At 39.8% G+C, this 20,150-nt stretch overlaps 1 protein-coding gene across 1 annotated transcript in view; it reads right to left on the bottom strand.

The window, feature by feature from the left end:
• LOC149242315 (Leucine-rich repeat (LRR) family protein) overlaps positions 1-20,150 on the bottom strand; it is a 209,530-nt gene that overhangs the window by 66,906 nt on the left and 122,474 nt on the right. The gene's annotated exons all lie outside the window — the stretch shown is intronic.

The following is a 20,150-nucleotide window of genomic DNA, read 5'->3' as shown; positions in this document are numbered from 1 at the left end:
TTTCAAAACTGCAATAACGTTGACATTGTCGTTGTGCGTGCTTTTTTTTTAATTTTCAAAACAGCAACAACGCTGACGCTGCCATTGTCAGTGCTTTTTACCATGTTTATTACAAATTGGCATTGATACTCCCGTTGTCAGTGCTTTAACACTGTTTTTTACAAATCAGCACTGACGCTGAAACTGTCAACGCTTCCAAAAAACTAACAAATAAAATTGTGATAAAAAAAGGCATATTTGTTGGTTATAGTGACTCGTCAAAGGCATATAGAACTTACATTCCATAGTAGCAATGGATTGAGGTCAGCAAAGATGTCACCTTTGATGACATTGCATATTGGAAGTCTAAGGAAATTTCCATGGACTCCCTCGAAGAAGTAAAGCATGAGGCTTCTAAGGAAGAATGTTCAATTCCTTTAGAATGTCCAAGAGAGCCAGAAGGATCTTGTGAACCTGTAGAACCAATTGTTGTTCCAGAAATCAAGAAGAGACCAACATGGCTTATATCTACATTGGAAGAAGCAGAAGGACATGCAGCTCCTAATGGCACATCCAGAAAGATTAAGAAACCTAAAAGGTTTTCTAGTTATGCAACTCTTATGACTAACCTTATTGATGCAGAACCTTCCATTTATGAAGAAGCATCTAGCCAACAAGTATGGAAGGATGCCATGAATGAAGAATACCAATCCATCATGAAGAATGATGTTTGGGAGATTGTGTCAAGGCCAGAAGGAAAGTTTGTGGTGACTTCCAAGTGGATATACAAGATCAAGCATGTTGCAGATGGAAGTATCGACAAATACAAGGCACAATTTGTGGCTAGAGGGTTCCCCTAGAAGTAGAAAGAGGGAGAAGATTATGATGAGACCTTTGCTCCAGTTGCCAGGTACACCTCCATTAGATCTATTATTTCTCTTGCTGCTTCGTTGGGATGGAATTTACATCAGATGGATGTGAAGACTGCTTTCCTCAATGGTGTGATTGAGGAAGAGGTGTACATAGAGCAGCCTCAAGGTTTTGAGGTGCATGGAAAGGAATCTCATGTTTGCAGGTTGAAGAAGGCCTTGTATGGACTCAAGCAAGCTCCAAGAGCTTGGTAAGCTTGAACTGATAGCTATCTGTTGAGACTGGGATTTACCAAGAGCAATATTGATCCAAACCTTTATTTTAAGGTTGTGAAGAATGCACTTGTGATCCTATTGCTATATGTTGATGACTTGTTTCTGATAGGTGTTGTGCCTCTCATCATTCAATGTAAAAAGTGGTTGGCTTCTGAGTTCAATATGAAGGATCTTGGTTTGATGCATTATTACTTGGGACTAGAAGTATGGCAAAAACCTGGTGAGGTCTTCCTTGGTCAAGGAAAGTATGTTATTGAGATCCTTCAGAGATTTGGCATGATGGATTGTAAATCCATGGCTACTCCCATGGTGACTAACTTGAAGAAGTTAAGAGGATCTGAATCCAGATTGGTAGATCCATCTATGTATCGATGATTGATTGGCTCGTTGATGTATTTGGTTAACACTAGGCTGGACATTTGCTTTGCAGTAAACACATTGAGCCAGTTCCAGATTGAACCAAGACATGAGCATTAGATTGCAACAAAGCACATTTTGAGATATCTATGTGGTACTCTGAACTATGGTTTGAAATATGTCACAAACAAGGATGTACAGCTTCAAGGATATATAGATGTTGACTGGGCAGGAAGTGTTGATGACAAAAAGAGTACTTCAGGCGTATGCTTCAGTTTGGGCTCCGCTATGATATCTTGGATGAGTAGGAAGCAAAGATCTGTCGCACTCAGCACTGCAGAAGTAGAATATATTGCAACTAATGAAGCATGTATAGAAGCAATATGGCTTTGAAAGTTCTTTACTGGACTGTTCGACCAAGAGTTTGAACTAACCGTGATATACTGTGATAATTAAAGTTGTGTGAAGCTTTCTGAGAATCCCATGTTCCATGACAGGTCGAAGAATATTGAGAGCAAGTACCACTTCATCCAAGACATGGTACAAAGGAGAGGAATAAGGCTCGAGTACATATCCACTAAGTGAGCAGACAGCTGATATTTTGATGAAGTTGTTGCCCAGAGAGAAGTTTGTGTACTTCATAGACAAGTTGGGGCTTGTGGAGATTACCCTTCTCGTTGAGAGGAAGTGTTGATTTGATAGCAGCATGGATTGATATTTTCTTGCTAGGGAGAATGGTTCGAGAGGCCCAGAGTGCTCCCCCTTTAGGGTTGAGTGAGGTCTTTTAGTATTGAGGCCCAAAGTGCTCACCAGGAGGGTTGAGTGAGTGTCCGCTAGTACTCCCCAAGAGGGATTGAATTAATATCTCAGCATTTCAGCCTAGTGAGAGGCCTTGGGATTTTAGGATCTATCACTCTGGAAGAGTGAGTCTTGATATGTTGATGATAAGCCATGGGTTAGGTACCAACCAGGATATGGCTACTAGCTAATGTTCATAGTAGATGATGATGATGATGATGATTTGATATAACCTTTTCTTAGAGGAATTTGTGAACTTGAGAACATTTGAGACAGTCACTATGAATACCTCCCTAGTTAAAATGTTGAATTTTGTAACTAAGGTCAGTCTTCATAATGTATACTTGGCCCTTGATGTATTTATATTGATTATTGGAAAGCATATTTAAAATGCTAGAGTCAAAAGAAAATTATATTTTGGGTCAAGTCCCATTTAGACTTTTAAAAGAAGAAAATTTGAAATTTTTGGCTCCAAGTTTGTCAAGTCGGCTTCCCTCCAAGTCAAGTTGGCCCAGACAAAGTCACACCCATTCGACCCAGGCAGAACATTATATAAAGGCAACTCAACCTGCCTCTCAAGGCACCAATTCGCACTCTCTCAAGAAGAAATTTTTTGGGCATCCTAGCAAAGATCAACAAGGACAAGAAAAACAAAAAGAAGGACGAATTACATCTCTTTCTCTCTCTCTCTCAAGCTTGCACGTGTGGATAGACTCTCTCTCTCTCAAGCTTGCACGTGTGGATAGACTCTCTCTCTCTACAGTTTGAATATTTTTGAGCAGTTTCTATTGCAGGGACTGAAATTTCTAGGCAATTACTGAGGGCCGAAATTCTAAGATGCTAGCAGTTGCATGAGGGCTGAAATTTTGGGTCATATCAAGCAAAGAAAAGTGTTGGATCGGGTTGGGAGGCTTGACTTGGAGGGTTTGACCGAGTGTGACCTAGTTAATGACTAGAAGGTCTAGGCGTGTCTCTTGTTGAAAAAAAAACTTCTTTATTGAAAAGGTTGTTAGGTTTTCCCCTTTGTGGGTTTTCCCGGGGTAAATCTTGTGTTCTCTTTGTGCATTATGATCTCTACTGTTCTATTGTTCTTGTATGGTTGAATTTCTGAAGTATAATTGCATAATGATATATTGGGACAATTAAAAGAAAATCAGCATCAAAAGTAATTATCAGTTTTTCAAAATTATTGTGCTAGTCCATATTGCACTTAGAAAATCAACAGTGTGGTCTCGTCATGCCATGTGGACAAGTCCATCTCATAGCACGCTAACCTTATCTCGGTCCACCATGGGGCACGCCCAACTCATTGAGGCATCTAGATTTCACAATGGGCGAGTTATCACAACTCATCTCAAGTGGGAGGAGACCATGCACTTGTGGCGCCCAGTTGAGATGATGAAGTGTTGCAAGAGGCAGTGGGCATGTTGAAATTCCTAGGGGCTTACATAGTCCCCAGCCACGAGTCATTTTCCTCCTTGACAATCCCGATACATTCAAGCAAATCTTCCTCTCAAACTCGCGGAGCTGAATCTCCCATCTCCAAAGTGACTCATCTGATATCCACTCTCCTCCTCTATTGCATCCTTCCAATGCACAAAATACTCTCTCTTCCTGTTATTAATCCCTGAGATCCTAAACTAAGATCTCCTCAAGCTCCAACTTAGGTTAATCAACAATCAATGTTGGTCCACGCGATGGCTCCACTCTCTCAAGATCATTCCTGTTTAATTGGCATGGCTTCAACTAATTAAATGGAATACAAGGTGATGAGCACGCAAGTGGAATTGCAACTCCAATTTGTAAGCAACCTCCCCAATACTCCCAACCACACGGAACTATCCCTCAAATCTCTGAATCAAGGACCTCAACATCCCCTTCAGTGGTGGAAACTGCTTCTTGGTCTACTTGACAAAGACCATGTCACCCACATTGAACTCTCAATCTCCTTATGTCCTTATCTGCCCATTTCTTCATCCTATTCGTTGCTTATGTCAAGTTAACCTAAGCTAACTCTATCTTCTCCTTCCAACCAATCATGAATCTTAAGGCTAAAGGACTCCTCCCATAGTAGCCCTACATAATTGTATGGGATGCAATGGGCAATTGCCCATTGGTCAGCTCGAATGGACTATAACCTATGGTTGCACTCTTCTGCAAGTTGTAGCTAAATTGAGCTACATCTAGCAAATATGGCCAATTCTCTTAATTGGCTCTCACATAATGTCTCAAATTGTCCTCTAATAATGAATTGATGCACTCTACTTGTCCATTTGTCTGTAGATGAACGTTGGAACTGAACAAAAACTTTGTCCCCACAAGCTTGAACAAGAGGTCAAAAACTTCCCTATGAATCTCATATCTTTGCCGATACAATGGTTAACATAAGACCCCAATAATTCACATGTTTGAAGAACTTCTCTGCCACCTCCTCCGCTCTACATGGTACCTTCATCGAAACGAAGACAGAATACTTGGAGAAACGATCGGCAAAAACCATCACCCCATTATACCCTTGTACCATTAGACGCTGTGATATGAAATCCATCGAGACATTTGCCCATGGTCTATCTAGAATCTGTAAAGGTTGTCTAGTTTGTCCTACTGAAAAATGATACATTTCTAAACATAATCTTCCAAATCATGCCTTATACACTCCCAGAAGTAACCTCTTTCCAATAATGCCAACGTTCTACGTTGTCCTGGATGGCCAACACAAAGCATGTCATGACACTCTTTTAAGAGCTCCTTGCAAAGTCCACTCGACCTAGGAACATAGATGCGGTCAAAAAAAACAAGAGACCCTCACGAATGAAGAACTTCCTTGCCTTCTCTTCCTTCACCTATTTCATAATGCTCTTCGTTGTAGAGTCGATCTCCAACCCTGAATGAATCCTCCTCTACAAATCCTCAGTCGCCTGAATCTGACTCTTTCCCAATATAGGTAGGTCTTCATCCTCAATCGCAGCCAACTTTGTCTTCCTACTTAAGGAATCTACTACAACATTGAGCTTCCTCGACCTATACTCAATGGTCATGTCAAACTTTGCCAAACAGCCATACCAACCAGCTTGCTTCACAGATATTTTAGGCTAAGATGCAAAGAGACTTGACGCAATATTATCTGTCTTGACCACAAATGTTCTCCCAACCAGTAATGCCTTCACACCTAAAGATAATGGATGACAGTGGTCATCACCTGTTGAAAAATGTGTAGCTAGGTTCGATCTTCATAAGCATGAAATGTATTTTGATTCTTTATGAAAGGAAAGAAAATTAGTATTATTATTTTTGGAGCATGGGTTTCATGCTCAAGATCTTTTATTTTATAGGTCAAGCACCCATTGAGTGCTTCTAGGGTTTGTCATAAGTCAAGAAGTCAAAAGATTCATTGTCATAAGTTGAAGACCCCATTGGGTACACTGTAACTTGTAAATAAACTTATTTTTGTCTTTAAAAGTGTTGGAATACCCTCCAAGACCAAGTTGTAACGACCTATCTATAAGTATAGAGAACGCAAGAATAATAGCAGGCATACGACGCATGCATATGATAGCTACATATGCATGTGTCGCATACACCGCACTAGAATTTATATACTAAATTAACTATAAGTACTAAATACCATGACACTTCTTCGAATACAGGTTCTACTCATCCATCAACACCCATATTGCTTAATGTATGGGTAAATATTAAAAGAGGACTATATAAATTATATATTCCAGATTATTAATAAAAATTATATTAATAAATTAATAAAATAATTAAAGATATATATAAGAAATTAATTAAAAAGGGGTACTAAGTATAAAGTTATAATGTTTATATTAAAAGGAGTACTTTAATAAAACATAATGTGATTTATTAAATCATAAAACATATATATACATGACCTTTAAAAGAGATAAGGGAGATGATACGTGACATGGGAGCGTGTCACCAGCAAACTAAGCGGTGGGTTGCTGATGGAAGAGCGGCCACCGCCAAGAAACCGGATAAAAACCACGGAACAGAGATTTAGAAGGGGGACGGAGGGAAGAAAATCTGAAGGAGGAGGAACATCATCTACGGAAATCATCCACAGGAAAAGCCTGAGTTGTTCTGAGGTTCTGGGCATGGGGGAACAGTCGGCTTCTACTAAGAAGCTTACTGGATTGAGCAGCCAGGTTCTGCTCAGTTTGACTGGGTGGATTCGGTCTTTTGGTAACCGAAGCAGGGAGTTGGAGTCATCATCAACCGCAAGGGCACAGGTAGGTCCCCTCAACAGTTATGTTAGATAATCTGTTAATTAATTTTGTAAGAGTTTAGGAACATAATTACAGGTTCAGCATAAAATTACAGGTTCAACGTAAAATCTCCTTTACTATTTTTACACCTGTTTTCACGGTCTTGTCACAAGTCGACCTGGCAGCTAGCAAGTTGGCCTAAAGGAAGAGCCACATCCACCCTTGAAGAGCCTATAAATAGAAGAGAACTCATCCTTCTTAAAACACACTCACCCACCACTCATTTCCTAGCGAAGGTAGAGGAAGGAAGAGGCGACGAAGAAGGCCCATGCGAATGCATCCTTGTCCAACCCAATGGCCCAAAAACGACATCTCCATCTACGTGAACATACACTTGGACATTTTCAAGTACAACTAGTTCTACCATCGCCTCAAAAACCTGTGCCAAATGCTTCTTATGTTCCTCCATACTATCATTGTACACCATGATGTCATCAATGTACACCATCACAAACGAATCCATAAATGGACGAAGAACATCATTCATCAGGGTACAAAACTTAGCAGGGGCATGGCATAGCCCAAAAGGCATCACTAAGAACTCAAAACTCCCATACCTTGTCACCATAGTTGTCTTTGTCTCATCTTCCTCTGCAATTTGTACCTGATAGTAACGTTATCTCAAATCAAGCTTCGAACATACCTTGGCCTTACTTAGCCAACTTGTTGAAGCAATCTATAGGTGGATATCTATATTTGATCATCTACTTATTCAAAGCTCTATAGTCTAGCCACATCCTCAACTCTTCAGTATCCTTCTTCTAAAAGAGCTTGGGGCACCATATGGAGACCATAAAGAAGGAACAAACCTACCTCAACCATCTCTTGTAGCTAATGCGTCAAATCCTCCAACTTTGGTCCAAACAATCTATAAGGGGCTCAGGTCGATGGTTAATTTTCCAGCTCAAGCTCCATACGATGGTCAACTGCACACCTAAGTCGGAGTACATTTGGAAACTCATCTAACATTCAATCTACATATGTCTCTAGTGCATCAGAAATCTTTGGTGGAATAAGCATCCCCACTCCCTCGTCATCTCCAATCTCCCTAATGACTGTAGCATACATCTCAACATCCAGTTGTCGTGTTGCCCTCCTCATAATCAATGCAGACACTAACTGCACCTTTGCACCTATCTTGACGAAGTATGCAAAGTCCACACCTCCACATCTTCAACCACAAAGATCTCACCCAACAATGGCACCATCACAATCTCGTAACCTCTAAGAAAGTGATGTCCCAAAATCACGTAGAAATCATCCATCGACATCACAGTGAAATCAAGAGATCCACTCCAACTCTCAATCAAAGACCCGTACATCTATAGTCAATCATGTCACTGCTCTAGCCCTTGAGTTCATTGCCTTTACCGTTGCATCACTTGCAATAACATGCACGTCAATCTCTCGTGCCAACCCTGCCCTCATGAAGTTGGGTGAAGTACCTATGTCTACAAGTGCTTGAACTATCTTCCCGTTGATCTCTAAGTCTACATAACATAACTTGTGTAACCGACCATCCTATTTCCTCAAGACACCAATCCTCATAGGAAATCTATCAAAAAGTGTCGACACACCTCTAGGATCACACATCATTGACATGTTATATTGAAACCAACTCTGAGACCACTTGTCACACCCCCTAAGCATCCCCGCGATTCAAGGCGCCTGTTGTCCTTTGAGCATGTGGCAACATCATGCTTCCTAACAATGGGGCGACCAACTTGTGAGTACAACACCTAGACTACGCCTTTACAATGTACTTATTATGTATGTTTAATTAATTCTTGTGGCGGAATTACAAGTAACTAGATCACAAGTAACTGGTCTCAAGGTTATGGCATCTTCCCCAAAGCCTTTCCAATTCCATAAACACTCTATTATACACACCTATGGATTGCTGGGTCTACCTAGGATATGTCACTCCCTTTCGGGGCTGGAAACACCTAATAGGGTTATTGACCTAATCATCACTAACATAAGTGAGATAACTTGTTGACAAATCTTGAGCTAGTTAGACATTTGATGGTGAGGTTTGTGTGAAGTATTTCTATGCCCCTAGCAGTAGATATGGTCCACTATAATGCTCTAATGGTTTTATGTCCCTAATGATATTGATCTCACTTGATCTTGAGTGGTTTGCTCAGGTGGTATCTCACATGCAACAAAGATCCCTTGAGGTATAGCTTGACTCCTTCCCAGCACCTTCCAGAGGGAACTTTGTCGCATTCTAAGAGTAGATATGACCATGTGGCCCCAACATTGCCCCTCCAGAGATTAGCGTTGGGCTTTGAACAATTTCTACATGATTCTACACCCCTTGATGTACCTCTAGATGTCGAAACACTGAACTTGAGAGCGTGGGCATTGAACTACTTGATGATGTGCTCGAATGGACCCAGTACGCCCCCAAGTTGGCCTTGACCCTGTTTGATAGGTGATGCCTTCTTCCCAAGCCCAAATGAGGTTGGATATCACTAAGCTGACTTGGGAGGGCTAGCATATTCTTCCTTGATACCAATGCTTGCCCTAGATGGTGCCATGTCACTCCTACATGCCTTGGAAGGTGATGTAGGCCTCTTTTTGGAAGACGTTATGGTGGAGAGGTGCCATTTAGAGATATACACATGCACTTTAAGGATTTCTTGGAGTGAGGAGCACTCTTGGACCATTGCCTCACCTACTTGATGCATTAGTGACCATTCTCGAAGGATGATGTCATGGAGGACAGAATTTGTTCACACACATGTGGGTTATTTTTGGAATTTTATTATGTTTTAGAGCTATCTCAAGGCCGGTTTGTGACATTTGACCTAGTTGAACACTCAGGTAAACAATTTTAGGGCTTCACTTATAAAATTAGTAAAATGACACTTCACAATTCATATAAATAGAGGGGAGACTCATTCACTTATTCATCATCATCATTCATCACATTCCTCTCTTTCGAAGTGTGCACTCGCTATGGTATTCTTTCTACTTGGACACAATGTAATTTTATGGTGCGAATTGTCCTTTGGAGGAGAAATTTTGTGTGACTTCTATGGGATTGATTGAAGAGATTCTTGTGAAATGTTGTAAGTTTATGGTTGAAATTCTTCCATCATGCATGTTATATTATATAAATTAGGGTTTCTATGTGTTCCATGTTAAAATTGCAATATTTTCTTGAAATCTTGATTCTTCGTCACATATGAAATTGTTTTCCTTGAATCCTTAAAGAGAACTTTGATATATGCCTCTCTTGAAATTCAAATATCCCATTTAAGGAAGTCACTAGGGTTTTAGATCAAGCATTAATCTAGAGATGTTGATCAACCCCTTATTTATATATATTCTCTCTCTTCTCTCTAATTTCTAGGTATCTAGGCTAGGGCGATGGTTTTCCTAATATTCTACTTAATAGAAATTTTATTTCGATGTGTTGTTGCCCTCTTAATAGGGATTGCATTTAATAGCTTGACATAGATAAAATCTGATGTTAATTGGATGATAAAATCCTATAACAAGAGCTGACATCATCTCTTTTATTGTTGTTTTAGGCATGTTTCAGCCACAAAAATTCAGTAGCTACCTTAAAACTTGCTTACCTAATTGATAGCCTTATTCCTTTATTAATCTATGGTTAAAGTGTAATTTCTTCTAGCTATTATCTAACATTACATGCCATATTATTGAATAACTCTCAAACCCTAACTTATAAGTTATAACAGATCACTAATATATCTAAAAGGTCATAGGAATTGTACTTGGATTTTGGTAAATCTTATTTTAGCCTTTCTAGGCTCTGCCAGTACCTTTACACCAATCATTAGACCTAACATCACCTTAAAGTCCTTCATTATTGAATATCCATAGGTGATCTGTATATGCACACCTCCATTGTGGGATTTTATTCACCACTAAATGGTTGGAAAGAAGCCACTTAGGTTGCAGTGTTGGTCAACTCTTGTTGCCATAAGACCTAGGTTGCTTAGTGGGGTTTTGCACTAGGGTTACTAAATTTTGCAATAACTTCCTCAGCAAGTTTCCCAAGTAGATTGATCTAATCCAGAAACTGGGTGATAACCTCCTTTTTATTCCTTAATGCAAAGGTTGCATGTGGGGGAGAAGAGATCCTAATCACCCCTCCAAGTCACCAAACACTGGAAGAGTGCTCCATACTACCTTGTGTGCAAATCAACGTACAAGGTGACAAATAAGGAGAATGTTCAATGGTGTTACACGTGGTATGCATAGGAGGTGCCTAAGAGTTCATAAACAAACCCAAAATTGCCTTGGGAGGTGTGATCAATGCCTTGAACAACATGAACTATCTTGGGAAATGTTAAAGTGCCCAAAATCAAAATGCAACAAGCCCATGTGGGAGGGTTATACCATGCCACAACTAGCCGAAGACGGTGTGCCATTCATATCTCCGCCACCTGCATCAGTCATGTCTCCTCACCCACCTCGCAAGAGCACATGAATGAAGGTGGGCTTCCAATCAAAAGGCACTTTATTCATTTTCCAATACGATACTTATGCTTGTTTGTATTTGGGCTTTTGGCATGGATTATTGGGTGACCTGGAAGGAAGGGTTTTGACCGTGATCTTGTTCCCTCACCTTAAATGGGGGGTTAATCTTCAATCCTAGTCTAGTCGGACCTCCCTTAATGACCCAATCTGCATAGGAGGGGGACTAATTGGGAAACCCTGATTGAGATAGCGTGTTCCATCTATACATATTCCATACTTACCACTTTCCATCTTACATTACAAGCCCTATATTCCACTTCCATTCGTCAGGTTGAACTAACCATTGGTTCTTTGGGATTTGGCACTCATACATCCTCCTACCTGGGTAGGTCCCAGAACTAGACCCTGGGAGGTTGATGCAACTAAAATAAAAGGAAAAAGTAAATAATGGACACAAAAGAAAAAGAAAGAAAAAATATCAAAATGCAAAAAATGGTCGAGACATACATATTAGCACATGGGAAAAACCCAAGCATGAGCACTACCTCACCCCTTATGGCCATCACCCAGCTCTTGAGCACCATATTACTCCTATACATCATGAAAAAGTGTTAATTTTTCTTAAGGCTATATTGCTCTTTGCTTTAATAATTGCATTTCTTCATTAACACATTAAGTTCACCCCATAACATCATAACATTATTCAGATTTACATCATTATTCAGCAGCATATGCAACTATGTAGGAACCACAATATCATCATCATCAATGCAGCAAAACATAAAGGAACAATAGAAGAAAAGCATTCACACAAAGAGACACCAAGATTGGTGGAGACCAGGGCAAAACCCACTATGGGAAAAACCATTTCAAATTCTTCTTCTTATCAGATTGTCATCAAATGATTCAGTAAAAGAGAGTACAATGATCCATATCTCCATCTATGCAACTAACTAGCAAAACAACTACAACATCCATGAAATGAATTCAACAATATATATACTCACAAACTTTGATTCTAAAGACTGTAATGAACTGTCACTATCTACAGTCAATTGCTAAAGACTAAGATTTCAACTTTTAGGCCCTGGTCGCACAAAGGAGGTGACATGCGAGCAACTATAGCTTTCCCAATCGCTCCCTTAAGCCTAGCATGCAAGTGACTGGGGTCAGATCTGGATTACGGAATCCCTAAACCCCTAATCGCATGAAAGAAGAGTTGTCCATGCGACTAGAAGGCTCCAATCGCACGGATGAGCTTCTGAACATGCGATTATAGTCGAATCCTTCATGTTTTATGCCTGCAACTGGGGCCCAAAACCCTAAATCAGAGATGCGAGCTTCGAACCCTGCAATTTCACCTCAAAGCGAACTTGATCCTCTGCAAACAAGACTCAGACACATGTGAGCCAAAAACCAAGATAGAAGATTGTCTCATCATTGTGTCTAAATGAGGTAGAGGGCACCTATATTCATAGCTTTTCAAGGTGGTCCACTTTGCTTTAGGGCCGACCTTATCAAATATGCACATGTGGGCTTTTCTTCATAAGTACACTTTCCCTTATCCGATACTAGTGATATTTAGGTCGATTTTGGTCCTCTCGAAAAGAGGAATTCAATGCAATCACTATCTCATCAAGTGAGCTTTCCAAAGTGGAATTTGACCGCAGTTGCATATTTTTAACACTACCTCTCAACTAGGGAGAATTCTACCTATCCATATCTGACCATTGATCAATATGTCATCCTGTCATCATATCCTAGGGTCGACCTTATCAAATATGCACATGTGGGCATTTCTTCAGAAGTACACTTTCCCTTATCCGATACTAGTGATATTTAGGTCGATTTTGGTCCTTTTGAAAAGAGGAATTCAATGCAATCACTATCTCCATCAAGTGAGATTTCCAAAGTGGAATTTGACCATAGTTGCATATTTTTAACACTACCTCTCAACTAGGGAGAATTCTACATATCAATATCTGACCATTGATCAACATGTCATCCTGTCATCATATCCTATCCAATGTCATGTATCTCATCATCTTGTATCATCACTGATCATCTCAATCCTTCTATTGCTTATTCCTGCTTATCTTTTGATTGTCCTTGCTCATATGTTGAATATTCTCAAATCTAAAAGAAGAAGAATTTTGACATCGAAGGGGAGCTCAATCTACCACCCTCAGTCCATCGGGCTACTACCCAGAATCTCTGCCAGTGAGCTACTACCCAGAATCTCTGTCAGCGGGCTACTACCCGAGAGTATCGGCAGAGAGATGGATCTACGACCCGCATCATCATTGGAGAGCATATCATCAAGGAGCATATCTCAACCTGGAACCACATTGGGGAGCTACTACTTAACCCGGAATCTTATGGGGGGGTTACTACTATGACCCCATATCAAGCAATAGGATATCCAAACACACAGGGGAGCACATCTCAACCCTAGAATCACATCAAGGAGCTCATTCTCAACCCGGAATCATATAGGGGAGCAAATCTCAACCCAATCCTATTGCCTGTCGATCTTCCCATCGATGACTCTAAGCAGTCATGTGGTAGAACACCTGCATCATAATCGACTTGGGTTGTACACCCCAAGTACACTCTCAACCCGTTGGCCAGACGAGGAGTGGTATTCCCAACAAGCCCAGCTTGTGGGTATGATGCCAACTGGGGTATACTCTGCAAAGACCAAGATAGGGTGAGCTACTACTCCAACCCTATGGGTAATAGATAGGGGTGATACCCTATTGTCCAGAGTTCCCTCAACCCTAGGAGCCCTCTATCTCAATTCCTCACCTTGGGGGCTCACACAGGGGGAAGAGTTGGCTCGTTGTCCTCGATCAGCAATGCTCTCATCATAGTCATATCTGGTATCAGCTTGATCATCATGTTTCAATAGCAGCAGTTTCCTGTTCATACAAGACATAAAATCAAATATCATAATAGAACATAAACAATCATATATATATATATATATATATATATATATATATATATCACAAAAAAGATACCATATTCATCATCCCTCTCAAGGAGGTGCCACCACAATCCTGAACTTGTCTCATGCCGCAGTACAACAGCATTGTCTCAATATATGAAGGTACCTCAATCCCAGCCATATGTGGGATTCTCTGTTAATCATATTGTATCCATGTCATATCCAGATCCTGCTCAGATGGCTCTCTAAGGAGTTTCTTCATCCTACCTCATAACTATCCATGCTAGCAACATTGTACTCAACCTTGGTCGTGCTACGAACCTCTTATCCAAGATATCATGGCAGATCTCATACTAAGGCAACATCCAAACGTGCTCATCTCATCAATAACGATCCTAATTATCATTAGTACATCCAAGTAGTCACCTATAGGAGGAATGTCTGAGACCAAAAATTGATCATCTCATGCAAATATCTCGAAGGATGCTCAGTGGCACCTCTATGTGAGTGAAGCGACTCAATCATGAATCGACTCAGGTTCTATGCACATCATGTATATATATGGACAGATGTTCAAAATGGAACATCAACGCTTCAATCAACTGTTGGTTACCAAGATGAGTTCAATACTATTTCTTCACAACATATTGAAATTAAATTAGAGTGTTCAAGGATTTGCATTTCCACTTTCTAATACTTTTTCAATAGCTTTGCACTATAGATTATCTTTCCCCAACTTCAGAAATCGATTCATCATGCCCTTACTCATCACTTCGAGCTTTAGAAACCATCTTTCTCTTACTTGAATCATCAGAGGCTCATTACCTGTCAATAGTAGACCATCAATATATAAAACCAAAATCAAAGTCATACCTTGGAACACTTCTTGAAGTAGAAGTTTGGATCAACACATCTTCTTAGCTTCACCAAAAACAGTCGATGCGTACATATCTGGATCTGGGAGCTAGCTTCATTTAAAGCACTATGCAAACATAACATGTTTCTAAACCAATATGCTCAGCCTCACATATATCAATATTGTACAATCAAATCAACTAAGTCAGCTCATCAAAGTTTAGAAGCCAGATCAAAACTAATATCAAAGTCATCACAGTATCAGATTCTTTAGACCAAGTGACAAGTAGAGCTCTCATCAAGTCATGACTTCATCTATTATCGTGCCAACAAGTTGTCATAAGCAATATCAACCCAAACTTCATCCAAATTTCAAGTTATGAATTTATTTATGTCAACAAGTAGTCATTTCCAAACAGTGTGCTCATAATATAAGTCACTAGATGCAAATGCATACACCAAGAATAAGTCATGCAGGTTCCATCCATGAGGTTACTTCATACTGAATCACATATGTCAATGCTTCAACCATTGTGCTCATAATAATGAGGCCAATACAAAACCATTATCAAACACCAATATTAGTCACTGAAGGTCATTATGCCCATATAGCATTGTTATCGATGAAAATCATCATTCGTTAAGACAAATCAATAGTCATTAGGTCAAATCTCAATTTTGCTATCATAGTGAGATCTATAGTCCAACACAAATCAAGTCAAAGTTCTTAAGTCATTATCAAGCATTATGTCAAAACTCCAAACACTGTTCATTTATATCAATAAGCCAAATCATGTCAAACTCTTGTAGCACAAACTTCAATAGTTAAATCATAATGACATATCTATATGGACACCTACAAACACAACTTCAATCTATTATAGTAAACATTCAAACTTTCCTGCTCATAGATCTTTCTGTTGTCTGCTCCACATCTGTAGGACTAACATCTTTCAGGGGAACATTTGATCTCATGTACAAAACCTCATTTTTGTGTCTTGCAGGCATAGTCACACCCATAAGCCTTCCTCTGTGCGGTTGGGAGATCACAGTCGCATCTTTCAATATGATATGCAAGCGACTATGGCTGAATCTGCCCAGAACTATATTAGTGCCTCAATCGCACCCTTGAGCAAGCTGCCATGTGCCTGGGAGGCTACAGTCACACCTGTAGGCTTTCTTCTATGCAACTGAGGCTTAGAGTAATAGAAAACACTCTCAGCTCAGATCAGAACTTTCTTGCAAATCAATAACGTCAGATATTTGTCTATTCATGCTCATAAATCATACTTCAACAGTAAAGAGTATATAATGCAAATGACAATAGGAGAAGGGACCTTATGGAGAGATTCTCCCTCTAAATCGAAATCTTCAGTCATCTTCATTCATGCCATCAACCTTGTTGATTTGGAGTAGCATCAGATGTGCTCTAGCCACGAAAATTGGTGGAGAGGCTAAGGCACATGAGATCTCCAATACCTAGAAAGAGTTTGGGCAGATTCTAAAACAGATTGGGAGATATTAAAATAATTAACATCTAGCCAAAAAAATTGGTGGAGAGGCTAAGGCACATGAGATCTCCAATACCTAGAAAGGGTTTGGGCAGATTCTAAAACAGATTGGGAGATATTAAAATAATTAATATTTTTAATGGAGTCCCTAAGTCTAAACTTAGGGAAAATAAAATATTAATGTGAATTAATATAAAACTGTGTTAGAATGGTCCAAAGTCATGGATCAAGCCAGATCTAATCTTAGTCGTTGATTAGGGACTTAATCTTAGCCATTGATTTGTCAACGAGAAAAGTATAAGAGGAGGCTTGAGGGTCACTTGGAGAACACACCAGAGTGATCATTCATTCTATTCTCTAGAGCGGGGTTTGTTAAAAGAGATAGAATCAGTGATCAGAGTTGTAGCAAAGGGGCAATGAATACACAAGCAGAGAGGCAAAGATAGCACTAGGAGGATCAGTGCAGTAGACGGAGAGGGACGCAGAAGTAGCCAAGGGTTCACGCAGAGCCAACCAGGGCTCACGCAGAGCAAACCAGCAGCTGCGCAGTGCCTCAGACGGCCAACGTGGGTAACGCAGAGGGCCAAAGGGCTGACGCAATGCCTCCAGAGGCTGACACAGGGCAAGCCAGAGTGACAATGGGCTAACGCTGGGCCAGAAAGAGGCTGACGCAGTCCCTAGAGGTTGACGTTGGGGTTTCGGGGTGCAAATTGGAGCTGTAGAGCTATCTGAGTGTTTATCCGGGGTTTCAACCAAAATATCTACTTCCGAGTAGAGAGCTACTAGATTGGAGTTGTAGAGCTGTCGGAGTGTTTATCTGGGGTTTCAAGCGAAATATCTACTTCTGAGTAGAGAGCTACTACTGCCGAGATATTTCTCGATTGGGTGCGCCGGATTTGGCACTCGTACTGTATTCTGAAACTGCTTAATAAATCAAACCCTCAGATAGTTGCACTGGTTTTTCCGTGTTGACCACTACGTGTCAACTACCCATAGCAATACATCCCCTTTTTTCGCAAAAGGGATAGCGCTTGATCAACGTGTCCGTGCCATTCGACTATCATCATCAGCCCGATCATGTTATGTTGTAAACCCAGTCTGCATGTGTAAATTGTAAATAATGTTAGCAGATCTGTGTCATGTATGTATTTGCCTAGGTAAACCTAATCTTCTATTGATGATCTACGTTCCGAAAGGTTTTTTGTTTCACCAACCCATGGTCGGCAGAGTTTTCTTTCAACCTAACCCCAAAGCCGGAATGGATTTTGTCATTAGAATCTTAGGGGATCCTAGTGTGCTAGGTCGAGCCTATGTAAAAGTAATTTGTAAATAATCCTAACTATTTGGTTAGGTTATTACAAATTGCTTGATCTGCTAGATTATATTTGTGTCGCAGAACTGGGTGGTCTACGAGGGTCTATGTCACCTCCTCCTTAGTCACTAACTGTTGTTGATGCCCTCCTCTTCCTCCACCCTGCAACTCTCCCTCTGAAATCGAACTCCTTCTCCTTAAGAATCCATTTCCCTCGGGGTACTGAGTATTTTCCTGGTGTGTCTCCAAATGACTCTCAAGTCTTCCCTTATACTTTTCCTGTTGATGAATCAACGGCCAAGATTAAGTCTCTAATCAACGGCTAAGGATTAAAACAAACTTGATCCTCGTCTCTTAGAAGCTTCTCACCCATATCTTTATTAATACCCATTAATATTTTTATTTTCCTAAGTTTAGACTTAGGAATCCATTAAAAATACTAATTATTTTAATAACTCCTCATCCGGGTGGAATTTCTCCAAATGATTTCTGGGTCTTAGAGATCTCATGTATTCTAGCCCCTCCACAAAATTTCAGAGCTAGAGCACAATGCTACCAAAAATCAACTCATGGAAAACATAAAAATGTTGAGTCTTTTTGTCATCGTTGAGTCCAAAATGTTGTGGGTGCTTTCCGTGTCGATCAAAACCATTACGTTGCTCTTTTTGATGTGTCTTTTTAACTTTAATGTATGGGGTTGAGATATCCCTGTCATGGCCGATAATGATACTTGCGAAATATTCTTGTTATCTGATTCTGGAGAATATTCGATTTCTTCCACGTCTGATTCTTCACTGTCTGAATCATTAGTTGCTTCACATTTATACAGGTTCTTAGTCTCTTTTCCTTTAGCTCACCTGTGTTAAGGGTCCCATTTTTGGCCACAACATTTGCACTTGCCCTCTTTCATTCTTTGCATTTCCAAGTTAGTTTTTTCTCCTTCACAAAGATGTGGTGGAACATATTTTGTGTTATCCATGTTCGCAGCTTGGGGAAATCTTCATCTCGAATATACTCTTTCAATTTTCGTCCACTGCATCTTTGCGTGTTTCTTTTTAGCAGCTTTTGCCTTCTGTTTGGATACCTCTATAGAAGTGATGTCATGAAGCTCAAGCTCACCCTGGAGATGGAGTTTAAGTCCCATGGTCTATGATTGAATGAGATGAGTTTTTGGTAATCCAGGTACTCATGTAGCTAAAGTTTCCCATTCTCGAGTGTATTTTTCCACATCTCCTTTTTGTTGAGGCCTGTTGAGTACCAAGAAGAACTCTTCTTGACACCTTGGAACCTTTTAAAGAATGCATTTTTGAATTTCTTCCAATTGATAGCAAGTGTCGTCTTTTTCCACCACATACACCAAATATATGCTTCACCCTCTGTTTGCATGCATGCATGCCTGATCTTTCCATCATCATTGTCAATACCATAAATCTCGAAATATTCTTCTGCTTTATTAAACCATGCAATGCTGCACTTCTCATTACCGTCAAATTTGGAGAGTTCAAGTTTTTCTCTTTGTTGATATGTCGCAACTGTTGGAGTAAAGAGAGGGTATTGATTCGCAAGCTGCATATTTGAGAATTGATTCCAAAGCTGCATATTTTGAAAATTTGTGTTACTATTTTGTTGATGGGGTATGGACGATGCTTTTGGAGATTCGGGTTTCTCATGTGAGTCTGACGAGTTTGACGAATCCGGAGAATTGAGATGTTGAGTAGCTTCATTATTTTGGGGTATTTGATTAGGTGTAATCTTCAACTTGTCACAAATACAGGTCAACATCACCATTGCCTGACTATGATTCAGATTCATCGTATTTGAAAGGATTGCATGATCCTTTTTAAATTCATTATGGTTCTGCTCGAGCTGAATTTCTATTCTCTTTGATGTATTTTGGAGCTCCTCGATTTTTCCGTCGTGTCCAGTGACCTTAGCTTCAAGGTCTATTAATTTTTTATTAAAATTAGCCATCATCATGGGGAAGACATTAATTTTTTATTAAAATTAGCCATCATCATGGATGAAGATATTGATCGGGTATGAGGTGGAGTATACTTATCCAACTTAACTCTTTTTCTTAACTTGATCCTAATTTTTTATTTTTTATTTTTTTTAATATTAAATATAAAATAAATAAATAAACTAAAATAAAGTTTTTTTTAAATTACTTTATAAATATTAATTAATATATAATTATTAAATTAAATAATAACCATATAATAGTTATGTATGTATTGTATACCTTAATAACTATATATTCACGGTTTACATGAACGTGGCTCGTTTGGAGGACGACAACGTGGAAACTGAAACGGGAAACAAACGGACGAAGTGGTGATAGCGACGTGGTATGCAACTGGACAGACAAAATGGTGATAGCGGCATGGAAATTGAAATGGGAAACGGGATCAGTCACAGTTGTGTCGTTGATCTGCAATGAGGAGAACGATGGCGTGGGATTCCCAACTGGAACGGCGGCTCGATAGGATGACGATT

The sequence above is a fragment of the Pinus tabuliformis genome, chromosome 8, assembly GCF_031772625.1.
Source record: "Pinus tabuliformis cultivar Carrire ecotype Pingquan chromosome 8, CPIR1, whole genome shotgun sequence".
Taxonomy (NCBI): Eukaryota; Viridiplantae; Streptophyta; class Pinopsida; order Pinales; family Pinaceae; genus Pinus; species Pinus tabuliformis.
The sequence above is the reverse complement of the archived record's forward strand: the minus strand, read 5'-3'. Positions and strand labels throughout refer to the sequence as shown.